Here is a 13,080-nt window from a genome sequence, read left to right on the forward strand (position 1 = left end):
AGGTTACACAATCGTTATATATTTAATACGTATATACCATAGTGATTTGCATTGCTCTTTTTCCTTCATCAAAATGTTGTGCGGTGTCAAGTCAAATACAGAAGAGCAGAGCAAAGACATGATAAAAATGAGGTAATGAACACTAAGGGGCAAGAAATCTTGGAAATTTAAATTCTTCCTGTTTTATAACTCATTCACAGTCAATGGACATTAAACATGTCAACAAAAGTTGACAGGTATTGCTTCCAAACAGCAAGCAGTATGCAGATGATGATTGTTGCTTTAAGATCTGAAATAAATAGTTTAGTCATATTTCAAATAAAAAACATTTTTATATCAAAAATTTTCAGAATAATGGTTAACAAAAGCATTGGGATGTACAATTTCATGCTCTTAAAGTTTACAGCAATCCAATTATTAGATACACAGATAACAGCTAATGTGAGGCTGATGATATCACATCAGTGGAGATCTTAAACTTCCCTCTGAAGTGTTTGATATTGGCTTTATCAAATAAAGGAAGGTTGAGTAGCTGGATGGTATCTGAGTCAGCATGGGGACTTCTGTTTTCCTACTAAACGAAATGTTGTGACCCAGCTACTAAGAAATGACTTCCACTATAATATAAAAATCACATAAGTAAAATCTTATTACAGCTCAAGACAGATTTTTTTTACAAAAATACACAGGTGTTTTAAAAATCAATGAATATGTGATAAAGATTTCAGTTTCTCACAAAAAAAGCTAGGAAATGTCACTGGTATATTTGCATGACAGCCTGAACAATCATCTAGTGACAAAAACTGAAACAGTTTAAGGCTAAGATTTCATCCTGCAAACAAATTCATTGTTTTTTGATTAAGAGACCCTCACAAGTATTTGTTATTTTCCAGTTCAAGACATCTGCCTCATTAGCCACTTGTAGTCTGAAGAGCCACTAATTGTAGCATTTATGCTATAAATAACTCTCTCAAACTTCACAGTATTGATTTTCACAATGTAGGTGACTCAAGATGGCTTTTACTCTTTTGGACTTAAAAATAAAAGTTTCCTCATCCCAGTTCTTCACAGAATGGCTCGAGGTAAAAAATAACTCCTTTTACTTATTGTTTTATTAAAAAAAAAAAAAAAAATCCTCCATGTTTGACTGATCCATACATTTCATCTACACTCACTTCTCCAACCTAAAATGACAGAAAATATGTTGTTCGCTAACAGATTCCTAAGAATACAAACGTTCCCTGTAAAAACAACAACAAAAAAATAGATGATGTTATATAATGTACAGAAATTTGGGGAAAAGGCAGGCAGAAAGATAAGCTGGAGTCCTGTCAGCAGTGTGGTTTTGGTCTGTAGTCAGGAGCTGCCTGGAGCATTGAACGTGACCCACACCCGGGTAAGCGGAGACTGAATGAGGGTAATTTACTGAAGTCTATTAAGGAGACTGCAGAGCCGAAAGCATAATGCACTCATCGCATTTCACAGTTTCAGCAGTTTGTTTCCTGAGACCCTCAACAATTAAGGTCATTCTTTGTTCCATCTGACTATTTCTTAAATATGTGCAGTCTTCTAAAAACCTTTTTATGAACCTGATAAGCATGCACTGAACTGGCTGCAAAGAAACACACAACTCTCTAGATTTTCTGCAAACTATTAAAACTGTTTAGAATATGTTGTGGTTTAGGTATAAAGGAAGACTCCCTAAAGCTGTCATCTGAATAACAGGAGGGGAACTGCCTGTTAGAGGCCTTTGGAAAGACAAGAAATTTGTACCCCATCTAAGAATCTGTGGGGTCTAAATGCATCCTTCACACATGTTGAAAAGTGCCCCTGACCTCTGTGCTCATGAGCATTAATCTCTTTGCAAAACACAGTCATCATTTATTAATTAGCAATGGTAATTACTTTTTTATGCCACAGAAAAAGGAGTCTGTTAAGTTAATCAGAATAAATTTTTACTTCTCAAGATGATCTCTCTTGCTTTCAGTCCTCCAGCCATTATACACTGTTTTCTGTCTATTCGGTATGCTATAAAAAAGAGCTTCAAAGATTGTGCTAGGAATCAGTATTCACCTGATTTTTCTTGAATTAAAAATTCATTTAGTAACATCCTTCAAAATGCATATGGAGATTTTTTTATTGCATTGTGTCTGACTGCTGAAGCATTTTAGTTCCAGTTTGTTAGCCCATCAGAAGAGAAAACAGATGATAAGGAGCCATCACAGATTTACTTCAGTAGGAACATGAAGGAACTCTGAAAACTCAGAAGCCAGATAATTTATTACCTGCACGTAAAAAGTGAATTTTAATCCTTGCTATGCAACTAGAAAAGGGGTGATGAATATAATGGATAGAATCTGCTTAACATGAACAGCAATGGAGCACTAAAAAAAACTCTCAAATCTTCAGCACAAAACAAATATACTGCTTCTAATAGGGAATGCTTCAGTCACATGAATTAGAAAAAACAGTGAAATGTTTTACAATCTGACTACAAGATCATCTGCCTTTAATTAAAAAGTTATTCTTAGGAAGTAAGGTTATAAATGAGGTTTAGGATTTAACTTATTTCATTTTTGACCGAGAGGCCTTTTATTTGAAGACATGATGAAATTCAAATGACACTGCACATTTTAAGCTGATGCAAATTGATACAACTGAAAGAAAATCTGTGGAGAAAAGAGTGTGTGCAAAAGAATACAAAATTGTTAATGCTATTCTAGCAATACTATAATGCAGATGTTACAAACTAAACTTTCATATCTTGATTATGAGAAGTAATGCAAAACAGTGTTGAACACCGGTGTAGCAAGAAGCACTGGAAGATCTATTGCTAGGAAGGTGGCAATATTTCAGATACTTTGTACTATATTTTTGTTTGTTTTATGAGTGTATTATATTTCTTTACAGAGATGCTTCGTATGGTACTCATACACCCAGCTGAGTGGTACCACTTCCTTTTAGTGCCGGACCTTGACTCTGACTCCCAGTTTCCACCTCCATCTGAAAGGACAGAATGTCAGGAAAAACCCTGAAGAAAGTAAAAAATCATAAGAGAGTCAATAAAACCTGCAAGAAATGGAAGCTTGGTATACTGCTAACCTCAGCAACTACAATATTTCCATCATGTGTGTTATAGAAACTCTAGTTTAGTCAGAGGCCTCGTGCTTCACAGTTTGAACTAGAAGCATTTTAATACTTACTATTCATAAATAACTTGTAAAATTATAATAGCACAGTGCAAGTATTTCTACTGAAGATTTATGAAGAGAGAGTGTGAATTTTCATGCCTGTATTTTTCAGAATAACTAATCAGTGTGCATCTACACACACCATATACTTCGGCAATATTTGAAGGAGGAAATTTTGATTCCCAAATCTGTCTGCATCTCTGAACACTGGTCAATGCCATAAAGAGTCTAGACAAAGTAATTTAGTGAAACAAAAACTTTGCTGAAAAGTCTGAGCTATCAGCTCTATACAACCTGATGAAAAACAACTCGAAGTATGTCTAATTTGACAAGACATATTTTCATATAATTGTTTTTCTATGGAATAGGTGATTGGATTAGTCTTTTCCTTCAAAGTTACAATTATGTTAAAAAAAGTTTGCTATAGCCTCTTAAAAAAATACTGCATAACATTTCCTGCCAGTTAACTATAGTTTAGAACTTGTTTCCTCTTTTATCTTTTTAAAGTTCATGTCATATTTTGCAGCGGCATTACAGCACATCTCAGATATGCATGGGATAGTCCATTTCACACTTAATATTATAATCAAGAAAACATCCCAACCTTTAGAAAACTTCCACAGTCCCTCCAAGTAATGGGTTGATCTGCAAGAGTTTAAAAACTGTTACCTAAATCTAATGTAAGATTTAGTACAATGTTAAAATGTGGTGCATCTTTCAGTATTATGACATAATAGCCCAGGAGATACCTTTTTACCAATGTCATTACACCATCTTTTCTGTTGTCTTTCATTACAGCAACATTATCTTAGAGTTTCTTTGCTGCAGACGAGTCAAGTCATTGCTTAGAATAGCACAAGAAAGAGATGGGAACTTTCTTGTTTGTTCTTAGTTTATTTTGACTGAGAGTTGTACAACCAGAGCAGAATTTGACTAGAGATGAAGCTCAGTTCTCTCACAACTAGTTGATTTGTTCTGATTTCAAAGATTCTTTAAGGTTGCTTTTCTGTTGCAATTTCAATACAATAAAGTTTCTGAGGAACAGTCTACTTCTTCAGAAAAAATAGTATTAATTCAAAATAAAGCTGCCTTAAGGACCAATATCATTCCAAACTATATAGTTTGTCTGCCCTTCCTTTAGTTCAGTCAGCAAGATAGGGGAGGCTTGTAGAGGGCAATCGAAAGATGCATCAAATCTTCAAACAAGTGAGAAACAAAAAAGCAAGAAAAGGAAAATAGCAATTATACAGCAAGTGCACAAATCCATTGACATTTTTGAAGCTTCACACATCTAAGACATATGCCATCATCTGGAGTGACTTAAGCCTTTGTCTCCTAGATGGCAGGTATCAAAAATAAGCCAGAATTTTTCAAGAGAGGTGCTCAGGGAGGGTGAAACAGCTATGTTTTTATACTATTCAGCAGAAGCCTATAAACCCCTTACATGACTAAACTTGAATAGTCTTAGAAAGACAGGGAAAGATGGATGCATAGCTGAGTGTAGCTGAGTGTAGGCGGAAGTGACAGAAAGTGCACATAAGAACCCCAGAGCAGTGGGTGCCATTCAGGAACCGCTGCATTTGTTGGGCCACAATAATCTGGGCAAGGAGCACTATAAAAGAAAAGCTCACATTCTTCTGGCAGTCATCTACAGATACTTTGTAGCAGGTTTCAGTAGCACGAAATGATAAAAGGGGAAAAAAGAAAATGCAGACTGAATGTCATTTGCTGAACTTTGTCTCATGTCACATAATATTCTGAGAAAAAAAATACGTGCTTGTTTTACTGAGGTAGCAATCAATCTCCAAATGAATCAAAGCGTTCAGCAGTTAACAGACACAGATGGTTTCCTATTCACACATTTTTATTCATGAATTCAGTTTTGGATTTGAAAACCAGTGTAATTATTGGGAAGCAATGGTCAAACTTTATTCTACTAAGCTGTCAGTTGTAATGTTGCCATATATTATTGATTTCTTACCCGAAGGAGTGAATATGTACATAACAAAGTTAAATTATCAGGGCAAATATGCAGAACTAAAGAGCTGAAATAGTTGTATATACTTAGAAGGGAGGCTGATTTCTGCTACATGAAGACCTGGATCTAAATGATGATCAGAATCAGCTTCATGATCTCATTAGCACGTGCACCCCTTTATCTCTATCTGTCACCTTAAAGGAAAATCTCTTGAATGTCGTACCACATATCTTTAGCAGACTCTTTACATTCATATTTAGTTTTTATGCTTTGTATAAAAACCGAAATTAAGATTATATCAAAATAAGTAAAAATAAGTGGGACAGATTAGGGACAGCTTAGGGACACTTCATCAATTACTCAGTCAAAACTTCAGAGAAAGTCAGAATGTATTCTAGTAGACTGACTGAAACCCAAATTAGTTCCTTGTTATTACTGCTTTTAAATATAATTAAAAATCAATGCAAGAGCAATTCAAGAATGTACTTATACTGCAGAAGGTGCTGATTATTCAATAAATAACACTGTCCAGAATCAGGACTAAATAATTATCTGGAATTGGCACTCATCAGTCAACACAATGTTATGAAAGTCATGCTGAGGGCCATGAACTTTATCTTTCAGCTCAATATTGACATAGAAGAAAATGCAACAAAACTGAGAAAATAAAGGCAATTAAATAATGTACACTGAAGAGGTTAAGCTTTATTATCACAGTGGATCCAGCTTCATAATCCAACATAGCCATCGTATCCTAATCTAAGAAGTATAAATAGATCTCATGAAGGCTGTTTATTTTATTCTTCAGGTTAGATGAGTTTTATTTCTGTATCCTGATGAACAGAGTAAGATAAAATGTCCATTCAAATATGGACATTTCAGATTGATTCATTTTCACTTCTAGTTTTCCGTTTTATCCAAGACAGTCTACATAAGCTCAGCATCCTAGAATGACTGACATGCTTCAATCAGTTGGCTTCAGATATTTTATATTCTTATTACAGTTGATAACACTGAAAATGTTGCTTATTTTATAATTGAAATATATACTGAACATCATTTGTTTTTAACAAGGCTGCTAAGTGTTCTGACTAAATATCTAAATTGAGTTTTGTTTTCTGTTGATAAACATATAAAGACTAATGGCAAGTTACACTTGCACAGCAGTGTGGAAACCAGGCTGTCACTACTTGTTGTGATCCAAGTTTAGGTAATAGACAACTTGGGCTATTTATTTTCTGCATCTAGGAAAGTAACATGTTGAAGCTCTGAGGTATTGCTTTATGGGCTGTAAAAAAATAATATGTTGCTATTTTGACAGTGTAATGAAGCAAGGATGAAAACCACTAATGAATCTTGGAAGATTTATCTCAAATAAAAATCATAATGATAAAGATACAAAATCTCCATTCTTACAGAGCTTTTTGACCAATACAAGGCATTTTAAACAACCTCAATGCTTCTGTTTTAGGGAATAGAAAGATGCTATCCAGTTAAAACCAATAAATACCTTCATACTCTGGCAAATTGTATAATGGAAAACAATTTCCATCAATATTTAAATGGAGAAAGCTTGAGTTTTATCCTTTAATGGCCAAAAATTTAGTTGCTTACTATTTTATAATGGCTATTGCAAAATATGTAATAAAACATGACTAGATACAGAAGGAATTTAATTTGAGAGAGGTAGAAGCGTAGGAAAGATTGTTTAGTGTTTTATACGGTGACAGAAAATCTGGTAACTGAATAAGACAGCAAATCAAGTTGAAATACATTGTGAAGTGTGTGGTTTTGTGCAGCAGGAAAGAGCTAACTACAGAAGATAAAAAGGGTGCCTATCTACAGAAAGGAAGAGTTGAACATGTTATGAAGGAAAGCTTAGTAAAGATGCCAAAAATAAAGATTATAAGAGTAAGTGACAAGATCTATACAGCCAAATTTGCCAGCTGCATGGGTGAAGACTCAATTAGTGAAGCCTGGAACAGACTACAGAAGAGAGTTAAGGGAGCGCTATGCAGGGAAGAGTCATCTTTGTGAGGAATTGCGTGGCATAGAAAGAACTAAACAGACTGAAAATTTAAATAACAACCTAAAAAGATAAACAGAACTGAAGCAAGGACTGACTTTGTGGTTAGAACTTGACAAGCATCAACAAGGGAATTCAAATTACCTGCCTGCTGCTCCTCCACATATGCTGCTACAAACACAACTTCGCAAGATGAGAAAACATTTAGAAAGTTTTACTTTATCTGCACGTTCATTCCACAGTAACACTACCTGCTGTCCTTACGTACTGCTTTATTGCAAAATAGCATATTGCCATCTGAGGAAAGGTAGTTCCCACCACATCTCCATTACTGCAGTCCCTTCCCCGTGCTGAGTGTGGGCCTCGGACTCTTAGTATCTCTGCTATGCTGAGACAGGGAGGCTTCCCTTCTGACCTCCACTGCTGAAAATGCCCCAAAAACATGACTGATACATAAAGCAGAAAAAACGCGGAAACCTTGTGTCAAAATAAGGACAACACTAGGTAAGGCTACAACATTTCTGGTATTGATGGTATTCTTGCCTGAGTTCTTGCCTCAAAGCCAAGTCAGACATGCCAGGGAAAGGCTGTCCCCACTGCCCTCCCAGGCCCTCCTCAAGCCCCTCACCTCACAGATGAAATCCTACAGCATATTCTGACATCAAGTTCCCTGGTATTTCTTCATTTCGCCCAAGTCTGCATTTCATAAAGGTTTTCCATCCCAAGGGTCTTTATCCTCCCTTATCCTAACTTCCTTCTCCTTGCAGACCTGGCTGCTTAGCAGCTTCATGCTCCCAGATCAAAACTTCTGTTTAAGACTCCCATGTTTTCTTCCCTCAGATCACCTCCTGTTAACTGTTGCTGCCCTAATACCCTTTCTGTCCATTTTTTTAATTTATCCTGCTGTACCTCCAGATCAACCCACTCTTACTGGCCACCAGTACTGACCATTGCCCTCTCCTTGGCTGCCATGTCTGGCCAAACCTATAATGCTGTTGGTCCTCTCTGGCAAAGAAATACCCCGTATTTGTTTCTGAAATGAATTTAAAAGATTTTTAAATAACCATCCTGGATAGGACACAGAAGGGGAAGGCAGCAGAAAAAAGACTATCTGGAAAAGCCTCACAGCAGCCCTACCAGCATAAGACACAAAGTGCTTTGTATATTCATAATTTCCCCATACATTTTTTATTTCTTTCTTTATATAAGTAGACAAATCCACTATAATTTTTTGCGATATAAACAAAGCGGTTAAGTGTATTTTTCAAACTCCTGATCTACTGCAATAGCTGGCCCAAAACTGAAGGAATGCTGGAAGTTGTCTGCAAAGTAGAGGCCAATAGCTTCACTACTTCCTAACACCACTGACAGCAACTGCTATAGAGCTTACCACATGTGTAAAGGTACTTTTGACAGTTCACTAACCATAAGTACAGAAAAGCGGCAATGAAATTAATTAATTATTTTTTAAAACCTCATTATATCAAAATGGTTTTGGATTCTTTCCTTGGTAATTATTTCACTGTCCTTCAGCATTCACCTTTTAAATGTTAAGCATGGAAAGAGGATACACTTTAGTCTTCTTCAGACAGCAAAGGACAACCTGCAAATACTGCAGGCTGCTACTGCCAAGAGACATTTACATTTTTTTAACTGATGCGGCTGTTTAGCATCCTCTTGCAACTGCAGAAGAAAAACAACCTGACACTACAGTCACTTGCACGCCTCAGTTGGGATATATTGCTAGCATTAAAGAAATTTTCTGGAAGCATCTTAAGTATTTGATATACTAATCTCGTATGATCCATTATTGAGGAGTGATTCTAAAGCCCATTAATTGCATCTACTTCGTATTAAAAAAACAGTCCAAAGGGAGAGGGAGTGGGAAGAAGAGAAAGTTACAGTGCAGTAGTTACTGACCAAAGGTGGTTCTTGTTGGCAGTTTTTTTAATGTAGACATACTCAGCCTCATGTCTTACACCCTGAGCAGAATTTTGTGATTGTATCTCTAATGTGTTGAGTTCTAGACTTCTGAGAAGTGTTCTTGTATATCAGAACAGTCCCCTATGTATCAGCATACTTGCTCGCTGGCCTGACTGAATCAGAATAATCAGCAAGACAGGAGGTGTCCTGCTTTCCAAAGACCCCCGTTTCAATTGTGTATTATCTGTATATACACATAGAATCATGTTGTAGGATCAAAAACTACCTAAGAGGAATTTGTCCTGACACCTGAACCATGATGGAGTATTCTGGAATAACACTAAATATATATTCATACATCAAGGCACAATGTATTACAAATCTTTTCATAGAGCCATCTCACTACACAAGATAAGAACCTGAATGTCCTCACCTGTTCTTTTTGCAAACAATATACTAAATGAAAATGGAAATTGCCTCTAGTAACAAAAAAACCCCACAAACTATTTTTAATACATGGATTTTATCATAGTCTATAAAGCTATTTTTATAATTGTATATTCTTCTTATGTTTAGTCTTTGCAATAATTTGTTTGTTGCAATCCATCTCTAAATTTAAAATGTGTTACAGCAGTTTGATGTGGTATGCATATATTGTACAAAAGTATATGTATTTAGCATAAAAAGATGTTAACAACCTGCACTCAGTTAAGACTGGTGCTTGGTGCACAGCAGGAAGAGACAACCTAATTCAGATCTCCTATAAATATATATTTATAACATATTTTATTTATCTATGTTTACATAAGGTAAATAGACAAATTCAGATTGAAAATAAAATTTGGCACATCCTTAACAAATCCCTCTTTGAAGTCAGGCTTCTGCACTGTTAGTTTGATTTTCAAGAGTCCAACAGTCCCCAAAGTAACAGTAATGAGAAGAGGCTGATCTTCAACATTATAGAAAAAAATATTTAAATTGCCTCTGTGGGACAAGTGAAGGGATCTCTCTCTCTTTGGGGGAACATGGGTATTTAATGGCCATTTGTATCTGATTTTGCAATCTGTCCAGTGTCATTGAGATGCAGTGCCTCAAATTCACATTGTATCAGCTATCATTTAAAACTTTTACTTCAATCCAATGATATACTAGTTCTCCTTTGGCCAGTTTTGTTAGGATCCTGCTGACAAGTGGAGGCTTTAACACCGGGTAATAGTGACAACCAAAATATCTGAAGTTGAGAATCTGTGCTGCCAGTCGGACTATTACATTTTTTGAACTATGAAGAAAATGTGTGATGCATTGGCTAATTCAGCGAAGCAGTGCATGAACTGTCCATCACTCCCATCCAAACAGCGGTTTGCTGTGGGCATGGAGACCTCCCTGACCCCTGACCAAAGCTTGCGCTGGACTCCGGGAGAGGGACACCAGCTGGTGACAGGAGGCACAGCCGGTGTCTCTCTGTTTCCTACTCAGCTGCAAAACTGCTTCATCTCTGTCTTCAGAAAAACAGGCTGATAGCCATTTTTAGAGCTTGAGGATCACTTCTTTTGGAATTACACCTATCAACGCTGATAAAATGTTTTGCTGTTGTGGCTGTCCCTCTTCAAATACAATTTAGCTTCTAGGACTTCTAAAACCGAGAGCCAGGTTTTTAAGGGGATACGTAATAATAAGCAGTTTTTCAAAGGCAACTGCTTGGAGTTATGTAAAATAAAAACATTAGGCCACAGGCTCAGATCTCTGCTAACAGCCTTACTCACTCCTTGCTGTAAAGCTGGTGGGGCACTGAGTGCAGCAGGCTCTGACCACCCCATCCACATACACTTCAAGATGTTTTTAATCACTGAGTTTGCTAATTCACCACTTTGCTGGTCATATTTTGGTCACTGAGACTAAAGGGCAGAATTATTTTTTTGTCCTTGGAAGAAGGCATAGGATCCTGAATCCAAACAAAAGCTTCACACACAGACAGTTCCTCCTCTCAAGGTACATGACAGCAAATAACCACTTTTTCGAAAATCTATTCCTGAAAACAGAGGTATTCAAAACCTATTTGAAAATAACATACTTGTCAAACTATACTCTCTTTGAGAGACAGAAGCCAAATTGTGTGCATCGTAGCTACTGCTAAAACAAACAGGAGAAGGTAAGTCTTCAAAAATTAGTTGACCAATACCATGACAGATTGTTCCACTTGTTCTGTTTGTGAACATAAACATATTTTAATAATCCAAGATCATCAAATTCCTTCAAGAGTTACATTTCAAATTATAACTCTCACATGTATTTTATTACAGTAATGCATTAATGATTTATAATTTTGATAGTAAAATCTTCTTGGGGCTGAAATTCAGCACATGAGAAGTAAGACATAATTTAGTTTTTCCTTTATTGTTTGGAAGGTTCTTGCTTTTGGCTATGTGTGCATATTTAAAATTTCATATACATGTTCAAACAATACACTGGCATAATATTTTAAAGATGAAATTTTTCAGACAATTACCTCATAGTGTTATTTATTTCCACCTCAACATTCAGTTACGATTCCTTTCTCAAATTTTTCACTTTTTCATCCAGTCACACAAGTGTGGAACAACAGGTCCCCCACATTGCCTTACCTATAGGGCTGCTGTAAATGCATCAGCCCTCTTAGCCAAAGGTGGGGTTTCACAGGGATGCCAGTGCTCTAGGAGTTGGCAGGGAGAGGGGTAACTACTTTCTTTCCTCCCATGTACCTGGCAGGGGTCCCCTGCTGTCATCCCCTCAGGACTCTCTCCCACATCCTCTCCTGCTCCTCAGCTTGAGCCTCTAGGTGCTTTGGAGAATTAAAAAATTAGGAGGGATGGGTGAGGGATGGGACCTTCTGCACCAGTGGAAAGCAGGTGGTGGGGAGGAAGGATCACAGGAGGACAAGGTGGAGAAGCACCTGCAAACAGGTTTTCTGCTTCGAACAGCAATGCATGGAGATTCTGTGATCTGGACCAGGGGTTGCCACCTCTGTAATCCAGACTTTTCTCTGCAGAGTGTAGGGAAGCCCTTTTTGGGGTAGGGAAGATCCAGGACCCATCTCCTCAGTCACAGGCACAGCAAGTGACCTGCAGCTCCCTGGGGCTGCCCTCACAGACATCTGCCCGCTCCTGAGCTGGCTCTGATTTGCCTTGAGTTGTCAAGGAGCAGCAGATCCAGGTTTTCCTCATGGGGAAGGGAACCTCCGTGTGCCACATTGAACGGAGAGAATAAACAGTAAAGACCAGGAAAATATTTGTACATATGTCCATGCTGAAAAGCAACCAGAAGGACACAGCTGATAGTGAGCTTTTAGACTATGTCCTTTAGTACCTCACTTGCGATTCACAAAACCCTGGAAAATCAGCTCTCCACCACTCCCCATTCCTGGTGACTTACTGGGGATTGAAGCTTACTTAAAAAATTCTACCTTGAGATTTTCTAAATCTCAATAACAATTTTCCTTTTACCTGTAATGAAAAAAATGGTTTAGTTGATTACAGCCAGTCCTAAATCTGACTGTAAAGACAATGGGAACTGCAAGCATTGCCTAAAACAAAACAAAAAAACCCAAACCAAAACAACAAAACCAAAACCAAAACAAAACCAAACAAAACCAACCGAACAAACAAACAACAGCAACACAAAAAACCAAAAAACAAAAAACCAAACCTCAGCCAGTCATAAGAAAAGTGCTTCATAAACAGAGATAAAACTGAATTAATCGTATGTTTGATTTATGGAGAAAGCAAGTATACTAGTTTGATTACTAATGGGTAAAGTTTTTCTAGTAGGGGTGAAAAATCACTCCAGCCCCAAACTAAGGTGTGTTTTGCTGACTGCTCCCAACCGTCTGTTGACTGTCACTTGGCTGCTGCTTAGACCCATGTGGTAAAGGATAAATGTATGACTGCTGCGAGAGCCCAGCTGAACCAAGCGAGTGGAGGAGGATC

At 37.1% G+C, this 13,080-nt stretch overlaps 1 protein-coding gene across 1 annotated transcript in view; it reads right to left on the reverse strand.

Moving 5' to 3' along the window:
• EPHA6 (EPH receptor A6) overlaps positions 1–13,080 on the reverse strand; it is a gene marked incomplete at both ends in the record, with an annotated part of 485,307 nt that overhangs the window by 287,701 nt on the left and 184,526 nt on the right. The window lies entirely within an intron of this gene.

Source organism: Nesoenas mayeri, assembly GCF_963082525.1.
Source record: "Nesoenas mayeri genome assembly, chromosome: 1".
Taxonomy (NCBI): Eukaryota; Metazoa; Chordata; class Aves; order Columbiformes; family Columbidae; genus Nesoenas; species Nesoenas mayeri.